Source organism: Miniopterus natalensis, chromosome 3 (genome assembly GCF_054644295.1).
Source record: "Miniopterus natalensis isolate mMinNat1 chromosome 3, mMinNat1.hap1, whole genome shotgun sequence".
In the NCBI taxonomy this organism is placed as follows: domain Eukaryota; kingdom Metazoa; phylum Chordata; class Mammalia; order Chiroptera; family Miniopteridae; genus Miniopterus; species Miniopterus natalensis.
In genome coordinates, this window is record NC_142083.1 from 64,891,958 (window position 1) to 64,903,482 (window position 11,525).

At 39.8% G+C, this 11,525-nt stretch overlaps 1 long non-coding RNA gene across 1 annotated transcript; it reads right to left on the reverse strand.

Annotated features, from left to right (window-relative positions):
• Positions 1 to 1,805: 1,805 nt before the first annotated feature.
• LOC107540171 (uncharacterized) lies at positions 1,806 to 10,074 on the reverse strand. Its single transcript, XR_001603471.2, has 3 exons — positions 9,965 to 10,074; positions 2,512 to 2,566; positions 1,806 to 1,858 (listed from the first exon to the last, which is right to left on the reverse strand). It is a non-coding gene; the product is annotated as an uncharacterized LOC107540171 (long non-coding RNA).
• Positions 10,075 to 11,525: the final 1,451 nt, after the last annotated feature.

Here is an 11,525-nt window from a genome sequence, read left to right on the forward strand (position 1 = left end):
TTTTAACAATTGAGAACAATGCCTTCGTGCTACCCCAACCTTATGAGAGGACTCAAGGTGGCAAGTTTTTACGGAAGGTGTGCCGTATAATGCACCTGGAAATGCCTACAAATAATCTGACAAGGTTGAGAAGGGAACTGAGGGTCTGTGTGAATGAATGGCTGGGGAGGTGAGGCCTGATGGACTTGCACTGGTGAGATCTGAGTTTTCTCAGGCCTCACTAGCCTGAAGGTAAAAATGGAGGTACGTGCCTGGGTGTATAGGAGATGTTCACAGGGCTCATGTTCCTTTCAGAAAATCTTCCTCAGCTTCCTAGGATTTCAGGTACAGAAGAAAAAAAATATTTCTCCGTTGCTATTTTATTCTAGTTTTGTTTTCAACATGTCATCAAAGCTACAATCACGATTGTAAATCTTTTGGCTTAATCTTTGCCTGTTTGTTTTCTTCTGCCGTCCTACAGTGGACATGTCACAGACAATAAGACAATCAAAACAGGTATAGCCCTGCCCAGGTGGCTCAGTTGGTTGGAGCACCCTCCCGTGCACCAGAAGGCTGCGGGTTTGATTTCCGGCCGGGGTGCATACCTAGGTTGTGGCTTCTATCCCAGGTTGGGGCACGTACTGGAGGCAGCTGGTCAGTGTTGCTCTCTGACATCATTGTGTCTCTCCCTCTCTCCCTTCCTCTCTCTCTAAAAAAATAAAATAAAATAAAAATCAATAAAACATCTTCAAGTGAGGATTTAAAAAAAAGACTCTGAGAGGAGGAAGGGCAGGAAAAACAAGGAAGCTGGAGTAGAATAGAAAGGCTGATGATGTCCTATGTGCCTACCAGCTATTTCATTGTAATGTTTTGAGGCCCTTTTCCTGCAGAAAATGTAAAGAATGGAGCTGTCTTCTGATGACCGCAACTTGTCAGAACCTTGTTCTTGATCCATGAATTCTCTGCCACCACATGCACGAAGTAGCCCTCCTACTTGTGAAAATTGCTATAACAAGATAGTGCCCCAAACTTCAACCCCTCTGAACATTCCCTAGGAAATACATCTTCCTAGTGAACTCCATTAGTCAACAGGCTGAGCATATTATTGCGACATCCAGTGCCTTTGGGACCAGCATAGATTCAGTATTTCGTAGTATGAGAGCTTTGACTGGGAATGTCCTTCCCAGTGGAGAACTTCCCTCTGGTGATTTCCAAATTCAGCAGCACTCCTAAGAAAATAAGTGGCTTCTTTGGATGGGAGGGTAAAACAGTACTTCCCACTGGCAGCCAGAAGCACTCTTTGTGTTTGTGAGGTGGCCAGGCGGAAGGAATTTCTAAGACCCAGCCGCTGCCACAGACAGCTGGAGCTAGCCCACCCTCTGCTCTCCTCTCTCTGCTGATCTCTCTTTCTCTTTCAGCAGCCTGTCATGGAGGGCTCTAGGATCCCTGGAAGATTCTTCCTCCTAGCTCACTATATCTAGTGAAACTTATTTCCACTTTAAATTCTCTGTACCTTAATAAAATTCAATTCCGGCTCCCAGTCATGTTCCAGGTCTTCAATGCCTTGGTTTGTTTCTTGGCTCTCCTCACACACACGTGCTGGGGCACTGATGAAAGGATTGCTAGTGGAGAAGAGGCAAGAAGGAACAAGTGTCTCCCCACTGGCTCCCACTCTGCGAGAGGGGTGGACTGCAGGGTACACAGGGCTCGTGCTTTACTGGAGTCATCCGAAGCAGTAAGGACTGTTGTTTTTGGTATGGGAATGGGGATGAGCTGCATCCACATTTATTGTGGAAACAATCAAAAGCTTACGCTCTTGCAACAAAGATATGATGTCACTTCTACTTTCTCTAATAGTCATAAGACAGAGTCCAGAACCCTGCAGAGAATAAGAATGTTTAGATGCAAAATAATTAGCCTATTGGAGTTTCACCTCATAAACTAACAGGTAAAGAATCAAAATGCTTAACCTTGTGGATATAGATTGCTTGTTTTAATTAAAAACACTGATTGCCCCAGAAATATGATTTGACGTACAGGGAGACATTTTCCCAAAGGGAGCCCTGCAAATGGAAACGACTGTTGGCTTTGGGCTCTCAGCTTTCTCGTGTCCTGCTCGCCCCTCTCTGTGGAATGTCACACATACTAAGGCACCCTGACACCAGACATGTGCAGTGCCATAAGCACAGCTAGGTAAAACTGTGGGCCGAGGCAAGATGAAAATGAAGTTCAATATATATGTAAAGATAAATAGGACACCTCTCTCACGATTGTTCTGTAGAGAATGACTGTGATTCTCATTCACTGCAGTTTCCATAGGTGGTTTTCTGCACCACGTTGCAGAATGTAATACAGTCATGGACTGAAACAGTGAGTGAATGTACAGACTTGAGGCGATTTACTGTTTCAACTCAGCACTCGCCCCCATTCTTTTATATTTTCTCCTTTACACCACATACATACATGCCTCTGTCTTCTATTCAATTTCCAGTCCTGTGAAATGGAGATCATATTTTGTACATCTTTACGTACCTTCCAGTGTAGCTCCTAACATGCTATTTGTAATAGTTGAGAGTTCAATAAATATCTGTTGGAGATAGAAATAGATGAAAAGTTTCCCAAAGTGAGCTACATAATGTGATTATAGACAGTAAGCAAATTAACCACTTTATCTTAAAAATAATATAATTATTTATGGTTATAATTAAAAATCACATAACATACATCTGATCTATAACTTTAACAATACCTTTATGACAAGCTAAAATGAGAATATTCACAGAATAAATATTAACATTATTAAATAAATGTTGATAGTTTTATGTGAATGTGGTAAAAATTGTGACACTGGTGTGTTTGAAAAGATGCCATATGAAGAAACCAAGGGGTCCATGACTAACCAGTATGTATTATTATCATCACTGAGTTTTAGTGGGAAAAACGAAGTGCTGAAGTCAGTTTAAGAGTAAGTAGAACTCAGGACTCTTAAGTGATGTTGGGAGTTTGAGCCTGTAACTATTCTAAGTCTTAACTTTCTCATCTGAAAAATCAGCTGATTGCACTAAACTAGATGGTTTCTCTTCTGCCCGTAAGTCCCAGTATAAGTCAAATGAGTGCATTTAAAGATGTCTGTGTGCACTTTAAAAAGCAATTTCTGGCTGCATCATTGTTTTGACTTTTCTCTTGAGTAATTTCTCTTTGTTCACAATCAATTTATACAACATGGCTCTGCTCCAAATTGCTGCCAACCACAATACGATCTGTGTCTTTATTATATAGGCCAGAATATGAGAATCAACTTAATCTGGGGCTCTGACAAGTCAGATCTTGATATGCTATGGCTCCCCTGGTGGTAATTCTAAACAAGTTTCAATGTCCTTCCAGAGTACGTGAATGTAGATGCTTTATACAGTTTTTTTTTTACATGTAGAAATTAAGGTTTTAGATGATACTTTTCTCTTGGTAAATAACACATTTTATAGGACCAGTTTATGCTCTCATGTTACTCATGATGATATTTTTCTATTAAGGACTACTTGAGCACTTACAACCCTGCTTCATCAATAAACACAGATTTATGTTGCATCCAAAAGCACTAAAGTAGTAAATTTTCTCTAAACAAGTCTTATGGTAAATATAATTAAATTACAGATTCAAAGTACTTATTTATAGAGGTACCATGTTACTAGACGCCCATGTAAAATGTAACTGATGATATTTAATGGAATATTTCCCATTAGGTACCAACTCACCAGCTTGGATTTCTGCCTGATCTTAACATTGATTTTCTGTTTTCCTATATATAACTTCTAGAAAGTGAGGCTTCTAAAATGAAACTGCATATATTTTTCTTCAATGTTTATCTTCTTCTTTGACTTTAATGTCCTTAACATGCTGCTCTGTGGGTTCCATCAGTAAGGATTATTTCAAAAAGGTACATTTCTTACATTTCAGATCTGTTTAAAACCTAAAATTAATAAGACAGTTTTATTTCATTCCTTGCATAAAACTACATGAACTAGAACAGTCTAATATGGAATGTAATTGCTCTAGTAACACTTGAAACTGTTCTCTGAGGAGTGGTAGTTGAAGATCTCAGAGGCACATTAATTCAGTGGAAATTGTGTCTTTCAGGTCAGCCCCTAACTTCCCAGTTTTTCTCTAGTGATATAGTATGACACCATGGATGTATGTTCACAATCAAATTTACTCTCCTAAGCAGATGACACAGCACATCTTTTATTCGCCCAGGTCAGTTGGCATGAGCTAAGCAAAATGCCTTATTAGATGAAATGTTCCCAATTACTCAGTGGATTAATACAAATCTGTTTATCTGGACCGACAGCTGGCAGTGTAAACCCTTCTCCGAGTTCACTGCTAACACTCTAAAAAGGAAGGTCACATTGCTAAAAGGGGAAAGAGGAAAGAAAGGAATAAACAATGCTGTTCTTGCAGAGGGACGGGGTGGGCTTCTGTACAACCTCGCAAAACCATCAGCTGGAGACCTCGTGTCCTTCCTAAGCCACCAATGATGCCTGGCTCATGTACCGTATGAGTGGATCATATGGAAACTCTTCCTTGAGAATTCAAAATATCACTTCGTGCATTAGAACTCATAGACCAAACAACTCAGGACCCCCAAATAGTAATTTTTAAAAATTCATTAAAGTGTCTTAATTGTGTATTTAACTTTGGCATCCCAACCATAGTCACAAGGAAAACATACATTTATTTATAGTCTGTCATGAGCCAGCTATTTCATTAGGCATAATCATATAGGCTTTCTTATTGAGTCTACTTAATAATGATATTAAATAAACTGTTATTATTTATACTTTCTGAGTGAGGCAACTGAGACTCAATGAAATTAAGTAATTTTTTCCCAAAGTCACAGAACTAATAGGTAGAGAAGTTGGGATTTTAATGTAGAATTAGCATGGCTCTAAGGCCCATATTGTCTGTACTGTATCATGCCTCTCAAAATATAGGTTTAGTCATAGAAGACCACTGTTTTAATTAGTCAAAGACAACAGAACATAGACAACTACATTCACCCTAATAAATTTGGAGTTGTTGGACTTTAGATGATGCAAGAACAGATCACATGACAACAGAAGAGAGGTTCTGAGTTTGAGGAACCACAAAACCTCAGTTAGTAGTTTTGGAGAAATTTTAAGAGTGTAATGACCTATATATTTTTGACCAGGAAGTAGACCAATGCTTCCCAAAATTTATGTACATATAATCAATCACCCATGGACCATGTTAAATTGCACAGTCTGACCCAGAAGATGTGGGATAGGACCTGGTACTCTCCCTTTGTAACGAGCTCCCTGATGATGCCAGCGTTGTTGGTCTAAGAACAATACTTTGAGTAGCAAGAGATTAGATACCTACTCTGAAAAATCAGCATTCATTTTCTAAGAATTACCTGTGACCTATAGCAATTGTTTGTAGCTTACAAAATTACTAAGAGTAGTCTTTGTTATTCCAAGCCGAGAAATGGGAGCTCCACAGGGCTGGGCACAAGGAACTCTGGGCTCTGCAGGAGTCACCACAGCACATGCTCTGGCTCTGCACTCTTCCTAGTTCTGCTCAGAGTCTCTTCCAGGCCTACATAAGAGGAAATACTAAGAGAAGTGTTTCCTTCCTCATAGATAGAAACCAACTCTGTTACAGTGTATTTTAGTTGTAAGCAGTGAGAAAAGTGTGAGTTGAAGAAATTCCAGTTTTAATTGAACTAGGGAGACTATTTAGTTTTCCAGCAATGCACATCCCAGCTCCTCCTCTCCGAACTCTTCTTGCAAACTGAATAGTTCCTTCTTCAGCTCTTCGGTATCTCCCCATTTTAGCATATGTAACCCTAAGCATTCACTGACACTTGCAACATTCTGTTTGGAGATTTTCTTAGCCAAACCCAAAAGTTGATTTGGTATACCTTCTGTCTTCCAAGTTATGACAGGCCACAGTTTGCCAATTGTTTTGCTACTATGTAACATGGGTTGCTATTTTCCAGTCTGTTCTGTGCCATTTTTCTAGACTTCACTGAGTTTCCTACCCATTGTTCTATCTAGTGTTTACTAGCCACTTATTCACAGCTTTTCCAGCTTCTTCCTGCTTTCTGACCCCAAATCTAATGTCATATGTTTTATATTACTGTTTGGCAGTACCTTGCTTGTAGGTATCTATATCTGCTTAGCTCTTGCTGTATAACAATACACCTCAACACTTAGCAGCTTGAAACAATATACATTTATTCTTTTTCAAAATTCTGTGGATTTTCTGGATGGTTCTCATGGTCTGGGCTCTCAGCTAAGGGGTTGGAAGGCCATGGATGTCTGAGAGCTCTTTCCACATGACTTCTCAATAGAAGGCTAGTCTGGGTTTCTGCGCATCATCCATCATGGTCACAGGGCTCCCAGTAGTGAGAGGGGGTAAGCCCCAGCATGATAATAGTTTTGAAACTGTGGCCTGTATCACATTTGCTAGTGTCCACTAACCAGTTAAAGTCACATGGCCAAGCAGTGATTCAAGGGTGGAGATATAGACTCCACATCCTAATGAATGAAGCTGTCAAATATTATGGCTTTTTTTCAAAGTGCTACTCTAGTCCCTAAAGAAATATCACCTTAATTTATTATAAAACTATTTGGACAAAAAAAATTTATTTATTTACCTGGGATAATGTGTTAGTATTGGCATTTCATGAAACACACACAAATATATACATAAACATATTTATGTAAACATATATACCTGCATGCATACATACATGTACATAATATATGCACGTTTACATATGTACATACATACAAACTTGTATGTGTGTTCCTAAATCAGATGTCTCTCTTCTGAATGAAAAGCATGGAATTAATCTTTTTTTTTTTTATAACTCTAACTGCATTTTTTTTTCCATTTTATTTTATAGTTACAATAATACTCTATCTTAATTGACTTCATTTGGCTAAGGACCCTTTAAGATGAGAATTTTAGTGAAAATCATATTATTTATTTATACATGTAATTTAACATCCATATTTTCATGCATACTATAAATCAAACTCTCAATTATTTTTTATACATGACCATATGACACATTCCATGTTTTAAAATGTTCTTTTAAGAACATCGTTTCTACATTTGTTATAATACTTTCCAAATGTAAATTTAAGTTAGGTAGAATGTTAACAAATGTAGAAATTAAGTTGTTACCTTTAGTTCCCAGAGTTTTTCTTGAGTGCTCTAATTTAAATTATGTATTTAAATCATTCCAAGTAAAACAAATTACAATTTTATGTAATCGGGATTTTACCCACCTAAGAAATTTAGCCAATTACTTCAATATGGAAACTTTGCTTCATCTTAGAAAGGTTGGAGTATACCTGTAATCATGAAGTTTACCCGTTTTCTGCTGGGCGTGGGACACTTGAATATGGTGATATTTTGACAATGTAATTACAAAACAGTAATTGTGGGGGTTTGTACATGACAATTCAGAGCACCATTTTTCTCATAAAATAATACCTTAAGCAATCCAGAACTTACTTATCTAATAACTACAATGATCTTAAACATAATCAAAAACAGAGTAATAGCAAGGGGGCTCTAAAGTGAAGTCATCAGACCCTGCACCAAAGCCTTGAGGCCCTCTCCGGTACATGTTTGTTTGCCCCTGTTTCACCAAGTAATTCATTCAGCAAATAGGTTTCAAACACCAATTTATATCAAAGAGTTGCCAGGGATAGAACTATGAAGATGACAGACATGAGCCTGTCCCCCTTGCGTCTAACGACCTGGGGATGACACAGGCCAGGAAAAAGACTGTTAACAGCCCTGTGGACACAGACAACAGCGTAAGAAAGGCCTGGGGTGGGCGGAGGGGGCCAAAGGGAGAAAACGGGAGATACCTGTAATAGTGTCGACAATAAAAGAAAATTTAAAAAAATAAAAATAAAAGCACTGCGGTTTTTATTAGAAGCAGTGGAACAGAGTCCTTGATAGCCCAACCTAGGAACTGTAAGCCAACATTGAGAGACGGAAAAAAGATTTCCCCAAAAATGCAGCTTCTGAACTGAAACCTGGAGGGTAAGTCAGAATTCGTCAGACTGGGGTGCGAGAGAGGCAGGCGGGAGGCAGGCGGGAGGCAGGGGGCAGGCAGGCGGGAGGCAGGGGGCAGGCAGGCGGGAGGCAGGGGGCAGGCAGGCGGGAGGCAGGCGGGAGGCAGGCGGGAGGCAGGCGGGAGGCAGGCGGGAGGCAGGCAGGCGGGAGGCAGGCGGGAGGCAGGCAGGCGGGAGGCAGGCAGGCGGGAGGCAGGCGGGAGGCAGGCGGGAGGCAGGCGGGAGGCAGGCGGGAGGCAGGCGGGAGGCAGGCGGGCGGGAGGCAGGCGGGAGGCAGGCGGGAGGCAGGCGGGCGGCAGGCGGGAGGCAGGCGGGAGGCAGGCAGGCGGGAGGCAGGCGGGAGGCAGGCAGGCGGGAGGCAGGCGGGAGGCAGGCAGGCGGGAGGCAGGCGGGAGGCAGGCAGGCGGGAGGCAGGCAGGCGGGAGGCAGGCAGGCGGGAGGCAGGCGGGGCGCTCGCTCAGGCAGAGGAGCAGCGCGCACAGGGCCCGGCCGTGGCAGAGGGCGGCTCTCCCGCATTCCTCCCAGTGCTGCTGTGGGGCCTAATTTCAAACTGTCTGGTTCTTCTGTCTGGAATTTCTCTTCACCTCAAATCATTCCAGCTTTTAAATTCCCTTTGCTCTGACCACATACAGGGTGGGGCAAAAGTAGTAGGTTTACGGTTGTTTGTATGGAAAATAATACAACAATTAATAAATAACAATACAAGAATAAACTGTTTCACGTACTCACAACTATAAACTTACTTTTGCCCCACCCTATATAACCCCACTTCTGTCCTATCCTACATATATCTCCTTTTCAAAGAATGAAGACACCAGTCAGGTCATTTTTCATAGAACATTGAATTTTGCCTTTGTCACATTTATCATAATTGGATCAAATAATTAAGTAATGAGCTACTTAGTGCCTGTTTGTTCTCATAGATTCAAAGCTCCTCAAGGCCAGGAGTATGTCTATTTAAAAACCTTGGCTTATCCAATATGTTTCACAGAGCAGACACTCTTTAACTTTTTTGTTAAATGAATGTATGAACAAATAATAAAGCACTCAATGTTGACTGCCAACTTATTGTTATATTTTGTATCTCTAGCAGCACTGAACAACTGCGGTACCAGCATGAAAGAGACTTCTTCAATTTATTGAATGTTGGTGTTTTGTAAGGAGTTATGATTACAGGATAATATAAAAATTTGTAAACGTTAGAAAGAAATATTAATCGAGTGATATATCACTGATTCTAAGCTAAAAAGGAAAGTGAATGGTAAAAATTGATAGACATAAAAAGTACAAGGTTAATGGGACTAAAGTTCTCAAAGAAAGGCTTAAAAAGAGCAGAAAAGAGGACAGGAGTGGAGAATGGGTAACTGAGGGAGCTGTAGACCTATTTCTTTAGAATACCTCCCTGTTATTCTTTCCCAGTAGAATGAATTTTGGTTTTCAATTTAAATATATAAAAGATTATATATATATAAATGTATATATGTACATATAATTTTTTCAACTAATATGTATAAAGTGAAATTTATTTATGCACTCTGAATTAAGTATAACGTTTAAAGGCTATTAATCTTTTTTTGGTTCCTATTTTTCATCTTCCACGTGTCAAATAGCTAAACAAGGCTTGTTTTAAATGTAACAGTGCAGTTTTCATCCCTCATTCCCCACTTTCAATTACTTGGCTATCAATAACTTCCTAAGAATGCTCATTGGTTTTCAATTTTGAGCATTATTTATGATTGCTCACCATCGATGAGCATTTAGCTCTTTTATCCCTCCCTCATTGCCACTACACAAAACCGTTTCATACTCTCCTACTCCTTAATATTGATGTCCTTAATACATCAAGGTCCAGCATTTATATTAATTACCTTATTATTTCTACTACATAGGATCTCCTTTTATCATCTCCAAGGGAAAATGTCCTTTGTCTCTCTTCTGTGTGGTGTTCCTTGTTTTTTATCTCCCAAATCTTTCCTCCAGTTCTGGGAGATCACAGCCTCCAGTCACTTCCTGAGAAAATATACATAAGATCATGGGAAGGTTTCTCACATGATGATGTTTTGACTAGATAAAGAATTCTGTACTAGAAATCATTTATCTTTAGGATTTTGAAGGCATTGACCCACTATTTTGTAGTTTCTGATGTCGCTGCTGAAAAGCCCCAATCTATGCTGATATTTTGATTCCTACAACCATTGTACCACACACCTTTTCCCCTCCCCCACATCCTTGGCATCTCGTAAGGTTTTCTGTCCATCCTAGTCCTCTGAAAATTTACAATGATGTCACTTGGTGTGACCCCGATATGTAGTAAGGCCTTTCAATCTGACAATGAAAGCTTTTTTGGTTCTTGGAAATATTCTTTAATTATTTCATAGATAATTTGTTTTTCCCTTTTCATTTTTTCTGGAATTTCTTGTATTAAGATGCTGAACTTTTGGCAATTTTATCTGTTTCTAATATTTTTCTCACATATTTTCCAACTATATATTTTTTGTGCTCGATATGGGATATTTTTTTAACTTAGTTTTTCTTAATTCTGTGAATTTTCCTTTCTGCTATCAATTTTTTAAAATTTTTCAGAGCTGCTTTTCGGCTCTCTGAGTGTTCTTTTATAATAGTAACCCATTCTTGTTTCATGGATTCAGTATCTCCTCTCAGTTTTCTGAAGATATTAATGTAGTTTATTTGAAAAATTATCCCCCTTATATATATTTTTTTACATTGCATTTGTTTACATGTGTGTGGACATGCGTTAGGCTTTTCTCTGATTTTTTAAAAACTTTATTTTGGTATTTGATTTTTTTTTGGTCAAATATTTTCTTCAGATATTGCGTAATTCATAGTAATCTACTCATATTTAATAGTGGAATTCTGAAAAGATGATTGAAATCTCATAGACTCGCTAACTAGTTTTCACTATCCAGTGTTCTGCCTGAGCAGGCAATCTTGTGGCGTCCCTCTTGCCGGGTCCAAGTCACTAGAGAGGGTGATTCAGTCTCCTGCCAGCATTCTGGAGCCAACTGGCAGAAGTAGGTTGAGGAGCCTCAGGAATCAGAATGCAAATATTAACCCCCTGTTTCCGTACAGTACTCACACCCACATCTGTGCCTAGTTTCTCCTGCCCCAGAGCCTCGTCTGTTTACCCTCCTGAGAGAACAAACCTCAGGGTGCTGCTGAAGTAGAGGAGGGCGTGGTGGCCAGGCTCATAAAACCCAGGGTGGGGACTGGGTCAGAGAGATGCAAAGCCCACCAAGGGAAATTCTTGATTTCATCAGACCCAAAGGAATGAATTATGTTACGCATTTATCTACACAATCTATTTGTTTCTCTTACCTTTTACAAAATTATTATTACTGTAACAGGAAGGGAAAAAGGACAGTAGAAATGTGGAAGGCAGCAGGTTAACGTGGTGTGACGGTAAGGGTA